Source organism: Cibotium barometz, chromosome 11 (genome assembly GCF_041138505.1).
Source record: "Cibotium barometz isolate CiBa-2024 chromosome 11, ASM4113850v1, whole genome shotgun sequence".
NCBI classification, from domain to species: Eukaryota; Viridiplantae; Streptophyta; class Polypodiopsida; order Cyatheales; family Cibotiaceae; genus Cibotium; species Cibotium barometz.
In genome coordinates, this window is record NC_141056.1 from 22,457,864 (window position 1) to 22,469,122 (window position 11,259).

An 11,259-nucleotide genomic window follows, 5' to 3' on the forward strand; every position below is an offset into this window, starting at 1 on the left:
TTCCACAAACAACACATGTATACACATCACATTTCTAAACATTAATTTCAAGATATAGATTCAAGCAGCATGCATTATATTCATATTCAAAATAGTGTAAACCATTGCAACCTCGACGAGACATCATAGCTTTCTAGTCGAAACTCTGAGCAAGTCGAATTCCTCCACCCCCCATATAACCTAATGAGGTCTTCTAAAGATTTTTTCCTTTCTAGATTCTTGGGATTACTCCAGAGAGTCTTACATGTACAATGAGGGGATTTCTTCTAAGGACAAATGCTTACTTCTCTTATCTGAATTTCATTATCTTGATGTTGAGACCTTTAAGAGTCTTCAGCTCATCCAGCTCGCCAAACATTGGGGACCCCGGACCGGGGTATCAAGACCATCAACGTCGTGTGGCGGCGGGACACGTGGAAAGACGAGCTCAAGGCTCTCAAAAGCAGACAAAGTTATCAACTCGGAAGCCAAAGGTCTCCTCATTTAATTAGCTACATACGCACATAATTTGAGCAATTCGCCTGAATTCGTATAATTGGTCTTAATATCCTTAGAATAGCATTGCTGATTATTGCCATGTGTGTGTGTGTGTGTGTCTGCGTGCGCATGTCACATCATCTAGACTGTGGTCGCCACTGTGAGAGACGGTGGCAAGGTGTTCATATACGGTGTGCTATTGGGCTGGGACATCACGTTGAACGTGGTGGAGCTGATGAGGGGTGTGCAAGCATAGTATAAATTTGAGATTTTCATAAAATTACCATTGGTAACATATTCCAAATTTTGAGTTACAATTTGGTAATTTTCTAGATCTTAAAGTTTCCAAAGATCTCTTCATTTCAAAAAATTAAAGCTATTTCTATCGGTTATTGAGAGAATTTGGAAAAAATAGCAAGATATTATAGTGCTTTCTACTTGGTGAGCCTCAAGTTATCAATTTGAGCCTTGTTAAGCATGCATCATATAGGCTTATAGAAAAACCCTAATGGTAATTTTTCTTAAAAGGTGAGTTATCATTTGGTAATTTTTTAGGTGGTGGTTGCTTCCCAACTGCATCCCCACTGCTGCCAAGCAAGCCCATGTTGCGACGGAGGTGATGAAGCTCTTCGAGCAGCAGGTCATCACACCCCTCTCCGGTCAAAAGTTCGTGTTGGAGGACTTCGTATAGCAGCCCCATCGCAGAATCGGAGAAGCAGAGCCGAGGTGGAAAGGTTCTCCTTGTCAGCTAGAAAGGGTCCTCGTCCTAACCGAGAGCGATGGGTGGCGGACATTTTGGTCTCTCCGCTTTGGGCGTCCCCCGATCAACTTGTTCCTCATAAAATATGTGCAAAATGTATGTAGAAGATAAAATCATGAGGATTGAATCTATAAGGCAACATATAATTTTATGACATAATGACATAATAGCGTGATCATTTTTATATAAAAAAGAGGTATGGCAAACCTGACCATTTGGCTTACTTTAAACGTTAATTTGGTCATCATCATTTTAGACACCATGCTTTTTAAAAAAAGCTATTATTAGTTGTAACACCTCCAAGCCAAGAATAGATAAACCATGCATAATTCAACCTTATCATCTTGCGTGGTCAGTATTTTGATTAGCATTTGATGAAGTTATTTACATATTTGATCTTCCTTTTAAAGTGATGGCTATTGAAAATGATTGCAAGGCACCTTGTGCAAGTACAGTTAAGCTCTAGAACGAAAGATTACAATGTGATAGGACACCTTTAAATTTTCAACTTGAAAAATTTTGCGTGCATTGCTTTTAGATATTTTGACAATATCAAAAATCATTGAGAGACACTTTAGAACCTCCAAAATTGATTTTAAAAAACTTGACATGAATCCTTGGAATGCACAATTATATTAGCTTATTTTTACGGGTGCTGATCTAAGAGAGTCAAATGACTTATAGCTCTTGATCGATGATAAAATCAAGCCACATTCAAAAAATAAAAGTTTCATCTTTAAAAGAATTTGTACTACCACAATATTGCGAGCAGTTACAATTTTATGCTATGGCTAAATTTTGATCCATTTTGCATATGCCTCTAGCTTTAATCATAAATTCTTAAAATTTGACTTCATAAATATTATGCATGATCATGGAGATAAGATCTAAACCATAGCATTGCAAAGTGGGAAAAAAGGAACATTTTGAAACACATTTATTGCATGAACAATGCAGTTAAAAATATAAACTCGAACTAGAAAAAATATTTTGATATTCTCATTTCTATCATTGCTCTTAGGTTTAAAATAAGGATTAGTCTCATAAGGTATCTCCTTTGGAACTTTAATCAAGGGCGTTTGATTTAAAGTAGTACTTTTTTATGTTGAAATTATAAGCTAGGATGTGAAGGGTTTGTTTTAAAGATCTAGAGCTTTGTTTTATTTTTCCTAGATTTAAGCATGAATGCTTTGTTATGTTTTTCATCATAGAATTTGTTTAAATGTTCTCCCACAAATTTAATCTGCTACATACATATTTTACATAGATTTAAGGGGAGCACTAGATTAAAAGTTGAGTTCCTTTGTAGTATGTGTTGTGATTGTCTAGGTCTCACCAAAGCATGGCCTTAATTCTAGAAAGTTTTTTCAAGCCTCTTAAGCTGTGGACATGTTAGGTTCTAGTTAATATATATGGGACATGTTAAGCTCCATTTAATACGGTCTTCTCATAGCTTGTGGACATGTTAGGTTCCAATTAATATGGTCTTCTCATAATTGTTGTATGTGAAATATTAATTAAAGAAGATATCATGGAGCCTTACGAAATTGGAATTCATGTAAGGTTTTAAAGCTTAATGATAGTAAGATTTCAGCAAGTTTTGGTAAGTTTGCATATTGCACCTTCATTTGGCACCATGTTGCTCATGCATGGCTACTTTCCTAGCTCTCTCTCTCTCTTCCCACAAACATTGCATGTCTCTCTCTCTCCAGGCACATGACTGGTGTGGGGTAGGTGCATCGATTGTCCATGTCTTGAAGAGTTGAGCTCTCTACCTCTCCCTCTCTAGTTAAAGAATAGCATTATGTCCCTCATGTCTATTTCTCCATCCAGAGAAAGTTTAGTGTCTTTTTCTATTTCTCCATCCACAGAAAGTCTAGTGTCTTTTTCTATTTCTCCATCCAAAGAAAGTCTAGTGTCTTTTTCTGTCAACATCCCTCCCTCCGTCCCTCCCTCTCTCTCTCTCTCTCTCTCTCTCTCTCTCTCTCTCTCTCTCTCTCTCTCTCTCTCTCTCTCTCTCTCTCATCTCCATTACTAATAATATTTCTCCCCCCCATTTTTTCTCTCTCCCTCTTAGAGCCATGCTTTTGTTGAGAGATTAGAGTTTGGAGAGGGTGCATTCATATGATGGCACGTGATATCTAGTTGGGGGGAGACCTAGGGGGACGATGGGCATAATGGTAGGGAGGGATGGGGCCATGCAAATTAAAGGATGGACTAAGGGAAGGTGTGACCTTAATTGTGAATATGTGACCTCAATGAAGATGTGGATATGATCAGAAGATGGGTTGCATGAACATGTAGATGTGGTTAAATATGGGTTACATGAACATGCGGATATGTTCTAACCGTACAACTTATTAGGGTTAAATATGGGTTGCATGAGCATGCTTATATATTTTAATCTTGCTTTTTATTAGCGTTCATGATGGGTTGCATGAGCACATGTATCTATTCTACTCTTGCTTTTTATTAGGGTTATAGTTAAGGAGCCCCTTAATTGGAGAAGTTAGTAGATCTCTCAGTTGCATGTTTCTTAAGTACATTTTCACCATAAAGTGTGTGCTTGTTTATCGTTTTATCTAATAAAGGAGTTAGGATGGCATCCTAAAAGGAGAGAAAGAGACACCATTGTGCACGTTAATCTAATTAGAGATTTTAAAAAAGGTCAATTTGGAGTCTCCATGGGTTTTGGGTTTGACAAGTAGATGCTTTTGTTTGGCAAGATGAGTTGCAAAACTTGAAAGAGTCTACTTGATTGCTTGGGATTTCATCCATAAGAATAGACCTCTAATGAGTAATTGCTTGAGATTTCATCCATAAGAATAGGCCTCTAATGAGTAATTGCTTGAGATTTCATCCATAAGAATAGTCCTCTAATGATTGCTTGGGATTTCATCCATAAGAATAGGCCTCTAATGACTAGGCCTTTAAAATGTTTGGGTTATTCCAACCTTTGATGAAAGTGGTTTCGAATACTCCCAATGTCTCTGTTGCCAGGAATTCCAACTTGTTGTCTTGGTTTTGGATTCTCAGCTCATGTACCCCTTATAGCGATGGCCTTCACGGCCTTGTGTGTTTACCTAAAGATCATCTAGCTTCACAACCACAAGTCTTTCACCTCTCAAGAGTCCTTTGTACTTGCATCATGTTACTTTCAACACTCTGTGATATGATTGTTTTCGTGACCCTAGGGTATTGAATGGACAAATGAACCTTCCTATCCAATACCCTATACTTGTGGTTTATAGATATACCATCAACCTCCACAAAAGCATCTATTTTTCCTCTCTGATTTCCGTGAAAGTGAAAGAAGTTCCACCTCTTCAGTTTACTCTGTGTAATGTGTATGCTCCTAATTGCTGTGCGGAGAGGGCAACACTGTGGGAAAGATTAGGTACAGTGCTGGAAGGAGAGGATGCAATTATGATAGGAGATTTCAACACGCTAGAGACCACAGCCGATCGTTCTCACCCGAGCACAGACAATTATTTGGCTGAGAGGGAAATGTGGAGGGCATGCAATCAGAAATGTAACTGGGTTGATGCCAAGATCACGTGCAGAAAGATAGATGCATGCAGTTACACGTGGACAAATAAACAAATGGGGCAAGACTGGAGAGTCGCCCTTCTAGATAGATGTTACGCATACAACGGAGGTTGGTGGGCAGTGCTGCCCTGGGACCTGCGCACCTTCCCCGACCTAGGATGCTCAGACCACTCGCCCATAATGATCTCCTTTGATATGGTGACCTTTGGTCCACGCAAGGCCTCTCCCTCTCCCTTCAAACTGAATATTTCTCACCTAGGGAGGCCTGACTTTGACATGGGTGTGGTTAGAGCGTGGGAGGCAGCAAAAGCCCAAGGTGGGCCCCCACAAGATAGATGGGACAGATGCATCCGGTATACAACAAATTTTTGTTAAAAACATGGCAAGGCCTAGGCTGGGTCGGAAGAGCCAGACTCTCCTTGGCAAAATGATTGCAGGAAAACCTTATCCAAGCAGTGCAACAAGAGGGCCCAGATGAAATCAGCACTACCTTGATTAGTAATCTTGATTGATACCTCCACATGTAAGCTAACACTAGAGATGAAGTAATCAAAATTCTCTCATGCACACGATGGCTAGTCAAGGGTGATGCCCCAACCAGCTTCTTCTTCCGAACAATTAGAGAGAGACACCAACACGAAAGAATAAGTAGACTAATGAAACTAGATGGGTCTCTCACTGAAGATGAGAATGAGATAGCCTCTCTCTTCACTTCTCATTTATCAGCCCCATTAGTGGAGCGACACCCCCTCTAGAGAGTGGGTACTCGGAGCGATTGGATAATTTCCTATCCAGGATAACTGCTTCAATTAATCGATTCTCTCTAACAGTCTTAAATAGGGTGTTCACTGAGGATGAACTAAGTTAGTATGCTACCAGTAAGATGGGTAAGAAAAGGCACCTAGCCCATATGGACTACCCATAGAATTCTACTGGCACTTCTGGGCTGATCAATTCGTATCTATGTGCAATGATTAATGAAGCATACTGAACAGAGGAGCTATCTCTTGAGGTCAACCGAGGGCACATTAAACTTATCCCAAAGAGAGCTCATAGGCTTATAGTAGGGGACTGGCACCCACTCACCATGCTGAACACCTCATACAAGGTGTTTGTAATTCATTTTACCCCGGGTAGTTGATCCTAACCAATTAAGATTTGTGCATGGCCGGCAGATTCATGAAGTGGTGTTTAATGTTCACTATGGAATTGACTATGCATTATCCTTCAATCAACCGTATATGCTCCTCAATCTTGACCTGGATAAAGCATATGACAGAGTAGCCATTTGAGTGTGAGAGTTTTAGAGCTCACTTGAAGGTTAGTCATTCCCAAGCCTCTTTTCTTCTTGGGGGAGCAGACTTGTGCCCATGGGATTGCATGCCAGCTCTATCCCTCGGCTCTGCTCCACAGGAAGTCACGAAAGATTTTATTGATTTTGCCCCATTCCGTATTGGGGTGAGGGCACAGTAAGAGGTAAGATACGTCATGTAGGATAGCAACACGTGTTTGAGCACCACCAGTCGCCCACAACAAAAGGCAAAGAGGCTTTACTCCACTGTGTCATTTTGCCTTGTAGTCAAGGGAGGAACGAGTCAAACCTTTGCTTGTTGCTGATGTCCGTGCCAAAGGGGCAACCCAGCCGCCTAAATGGAGTCCTGTGGGGGATCCATTCAAAGTCATATTTGAGATCCTACATTCGTCTATCTCCTCTGTCGTCCAGCAGTAGGGCCTCAGCTTTAGCAATGCTATTCACCGAACCAGACAGTTGACAAAATTCATCCACTACCTACAAGAACGCATCAATGTTAGTCTCTTCATAAACCAGAATAGAGCTGTTATCATCAGTGAAGAATTGGGTGGTCATCTCCCAGTCTCCTTCCGGGAGGGGAAGATCTTTAATGAGTCCTCTCTCTTGAAAGTAGCAAACATTAGCCAATAGTGGCTCTGTGACTATAGCAAAAAGGAGGCGGGCAAGAGGGCACCCCTACCGAACTGATCTCTGCAATGCATACACTCCTACCGCCATCCCATTGGTTATAACTTCTGCATTAGTAGTGATCAACAAGGCACGGACCATCCCAATCATGGCTCATCCAAATCGTATCTTCTCTAAAACAGCTAGCATGAAATCCCAACGCGCCCATGGGGAGTAATCACTAGATATTTTATTCAGAATGCCTCAGGCCATCTTGGGCAAAGGCCAAACCTGTCTCGGAAACATAGGATCGCTTCAAGATGCAAGTGTACAGTTAAGCAATTAACTCTTGTGAATGGGCTGGTGGCTGGATGGCAGGAGCTTTTCACCAGTTTGTAGTGGAAAGGCCAACGTCCTCTCGTAGCACGCAACGGGGCACTAGGCGAGAGCATCTAGTGGTTGGTGTGGAAGCCACAAGCACTGCGGGATGTCAACCAGACCCGTAAAATTCACAAAAAAAGGGCGTGCAGACATGGAATTATCTCTCGGACAACAGAACGGCCCAATGGTTAGAATGGGATATTATTGCTTATTGGTTTGGTCTTTCTCCTCCCGCTCTCGCTGTCACCATTTTGGCCAACCAATTGGTCCACTCGTGCTTTCTTATCATGTATGTACATTGGACTGGTGTCCATGGTAGTTGTTTATGCCGGGGATTGATGCCACTCATGTGATACTGTAGACTTGGCTTTCCGTTGGGACTTGTGCCTCCGTGTACATGCCCAGAAATGCTTGGTGGATTGGTGTTCCATTGGGTCTGGTACCTCGTGTACTTGCTTGGAGCATGTCTATTTTGGTATAGTCTCATGAACGGGGATTGTCCATACCAATGCTGCATTACATAGCATCTTTATGTGCTTCCTTGCAATTGAAATTGCATGCTGTTTTCATGCTTGCTTGACCAATGTGTAGTTCCGGGTAAGGGAACCCGCCCGCCGTCCATGTGAAACTGTCTGCTAACATGGTTATGTGGCATGTGACAAGTGGTAAGTATTGGTCATAAACTTGGCCTTAGGAGTTAGCACTAATTTATAAGTGAGTGTGTACACACTTCATTAAGTTTTGGGCGACCAAAACTCACTTATAAATTATGACCAGCCCGGTGTTCATACACACTGATGTCCCGAGGTGGACATAACCCAATGTCCACCGCCCAGATCTTATCCCTCCCTTTGTACAAAGGGAGTAACCAGCCATGTGTCCACTCTAGCTTGCTCCACAAAGCACCTGCCTGCCACCTACACTGGACAACTCACCACCTCACTCCTCTTCCTCTCTCTAGAGTTTCCAAGCTTGCTAAGGTGATTTTCAAGCTTCCTAGAGTGTTTCCGGATGCTAATCACTCTCCTACACACTCCCAATGACTGAAATTCAGCAAAACAACTCTCTTTATTGCTGTAATTTCTAGTCTTTTTGCTGAAAACCCTAATTTCAGCCCTCCTTTCTCAAGTTGAACCATAGGGGAAGCTTTACCAAGGTTCCCTTCATCCTCTTGAAGACTTTCATAGTAGCAAAGAAAGGCAACAAATCAAAGATCTCAACACTCCAAGGACTTCCATCGCAAAGACTTCCGCTGTCCCATCGACTGTACTTGCTATTGGTAAGCTTTTAATCTTAAATATGGGAGCAAGTAGCAGGAGGGACAAACCGGATTACAAGATCACATACCATGTGTAGTGTTCTCTTATCCTACGTGCTCTCTTGCAGATTGTTGCTACCATGTGTTGGTGGAACAATAGAGAGCAGGTGGTAGGGAACATGGGCACTTGAGAGGGTAGTGTGGATTGCAAGTCTACATCGACAACCACTTGTTTGCAATACTGTATTCATATGCATTGGTATGGAAATCTGGTCAAAAATGCCCATGACACTATGTACTTGATTCTCCCAAGATCAATATACTTTATTTGAGGGAGGGGTCAGCCGTTCCGGCTCATTGTGTGTCTCTTATCAATTCAGCAATTTACTTCTTGTATTTGAACAAGTGTCCAACAAATCTTAGTGTATTTAAGTGTATTGATTAGCATTGTGTTCAACCAAGTTACACTCGCTACCCTACAAGCTACTGCAGATGCACTCCCGTTTCCTTGCCCAATTACTCTATGCCTAAAAGAAGCTGAGAATTGGCTTGCCAATTGGGCCACCAACAAGGGGAAACTGCTTCCTAAATTGAAAGGAGCTAATCTCTACATGCCCCAAATGCATTAGTTTGGGTGTCTCGCTCACTGATGGAAATCTCCGAGCTCTATCAGAAACTGGGTCTGACATACAGTGGCAATATGGTCTACAATGCCGTCTCTGTGGGGTGAATGTCTTCCTCTAGAGGCTCTTACATCTCAAGATCCCCATAAGAGACAAACTCACTAGCTGGTCCCCAATCTCACCGATGTGTCCATTCTGCAACACCCATAGGGAGGATCCGTTTCACATCTTTTGGGCATGCCCAACAGCTCAAGCTCTATGGAGAGGAACAAGGAAGTGGCTGGACAGTAGGGGCACACATCATCAATTTACATGGAAACACACTTTGCTCAGGGATGCCACTTTTCTTAATCTGGCATTAGCAAGCATCTGGCCTTGGGTCAGACACACAGTCTTGCAACAGATTTGGCTGGCCTGAAATCAACTCGTCTTTTAATGTTACCCTCATATGCAGCGCCCTGAATGGAAGGAAGAAGCGTTTATAGAGCAGAACTAAAAGTACTCACTGGCCCTTTTAGTTCTTAGCAACTGGACTCTGCTAAGAGGCTCCTAATCAATCCCTACCCTGTAGTTCACAAGCGACAACTAACCTCTTTTTGTAATTAAATGATATTCATAATAAAGTTATCCTTTCTTAAAAAAAGCATCTATTTTTCTAAGTTGAATTCCTTTTGCTTGGTAGGGTGTACTCTACCAATTTGAAAGGGGATAATCTTTTCCTGGTAGGGTGTAATCCAATTTGAAGAGGAATAATAGCATCTATTTTTAAAAGTTTCATTCATTTTCCTTGGTAGGGTGTAATCCAATTTGAAGAGGGATAAACTAGTTACAAATTAATTTGGAAATGACATCGTGCCATGACATTGAAAGGAGAATATTATGGAAAAAATACCTCCACACTTGGCTTTTGGTTTGGAAAAAGAATATACCTTCATAATACCGCTCGTAGGCCTTACAAGGCCTAGGTCTAACTAGATTCGCGGGAGGAGGGTCTTTTTTTTGTTTAGCAATTTACAAAATATGTTTTTCCCTTCAACAATCGTAACCTTCTGCTTATTTCCTTCTCCAAAATAAGTAGCTATGTTTTAATGTGACCACCTAACATAATACACAATTTTGATTATTTTATGGCATTTAATAAGGGCAAAGATCCTTCTGTGGAATAAATAGATATGTTTTAACATGACCATAATGCACAATCTTAGTTGTTTTATGGCATATACAGAGCATAAAGATAGTTCTGCTCCTTTTTTATGGTATAGATAGTCAATCAATAACAACATGAACAAAGCACTTGTAATATTATCACGAGACAATCTATCAAGAATAACATGAACAAAGCACTTGCAATATTCAAGGAAAATATAAATATTCAAACAAATGTGTACCTTTTGATAAATAAATGGGAGAAGAAACCAACGACCATGATTGATATAGGTCGACCACCACCAAAAAAAAAAGCGCAAAACCCCCCACTATATTCTTGCAAATAGCATGACTCATACATTTTCCTATCTAGATAAATTATAGCCCAAGGGATGTTTCAAATGAAACTTAGAGAACACCATAGCACTATCACAAACATTGAGATAAACTTTATTTTTCGAAAAGAGAGAGAGAGAGAGAGAGAGAGAGAGAGAAAGAGCCTGGACTAGGCAGTTGTCAAAGTTGCCAAAACAAGCAGTAGCAGCCCTCGAAGAACGAGGTTTAAAAGAGAGAGGAAGACTGTGCATGTTATTGGTACGGTACATACTACAGTGAGACTGGAGGGTGAGTTTCCTGACACGGATGGCCTGAGGCCTAGGAAAAAGAGATCTTTTGTCGATTGTGCATACCATATGGACATAGGACCTAAAACATCTTACGCAGACTCTGTTATGCAAGAGGCTAACCCTGGAGGCAATTAAGCTTGCAAGCAGATATTGTTAAGGAAATGGGCAAGAACCATGGTAAAGCTGTTGAGTCTGCAAAGGTGTTCAAGACTGCCAAAGAAATATCCATGCCTAAAGCTATGGTGGAACTGCATGGACCTCTCTCTTGTGGTGCTTATCTGTACTTCATGGAGAAACCCCCTTCAGATGAGGAATTCTACAGATGGTTCACAGAGATGTACGCTAACAAGGTTAGGCTGGTCGGATATCATTGGGCAGGTAAAGGATTTTATCAGGTTATGGTGGAAAATGATGCACAGAGGGAGATGTTGGTTCAATCTGTGGCTGGCTATAAAGGGAATGTTGTATACATCCTCCCTTGGCATCCTTCTTTTAACCCTGATGAAGTCCTCATGTACCAA

The 11,259-nt window shown here is 41.3% G+C and overlaps 1 long non-coding RNA gene across 1 annotated transcript; it reads left to right on the plus strand.

Moving 5' to 3' along the window:
- The first annotated feature begins 396 nt into the window (after nt 1-396).
- Nucleotides 397-1,460, plus strand: LOC147633911 (uncharacterized). The gene is made up of 2 exons (XR_015266866.1): nt 397-766; nt 1,033-1,460. It is a non-coding gene; the product is annotated as an uncharacterized LOC147633911 (long non-coding RNA).
- Nucleotides 1,461-11,259: the final 9,799 nt, after the last annotated feature.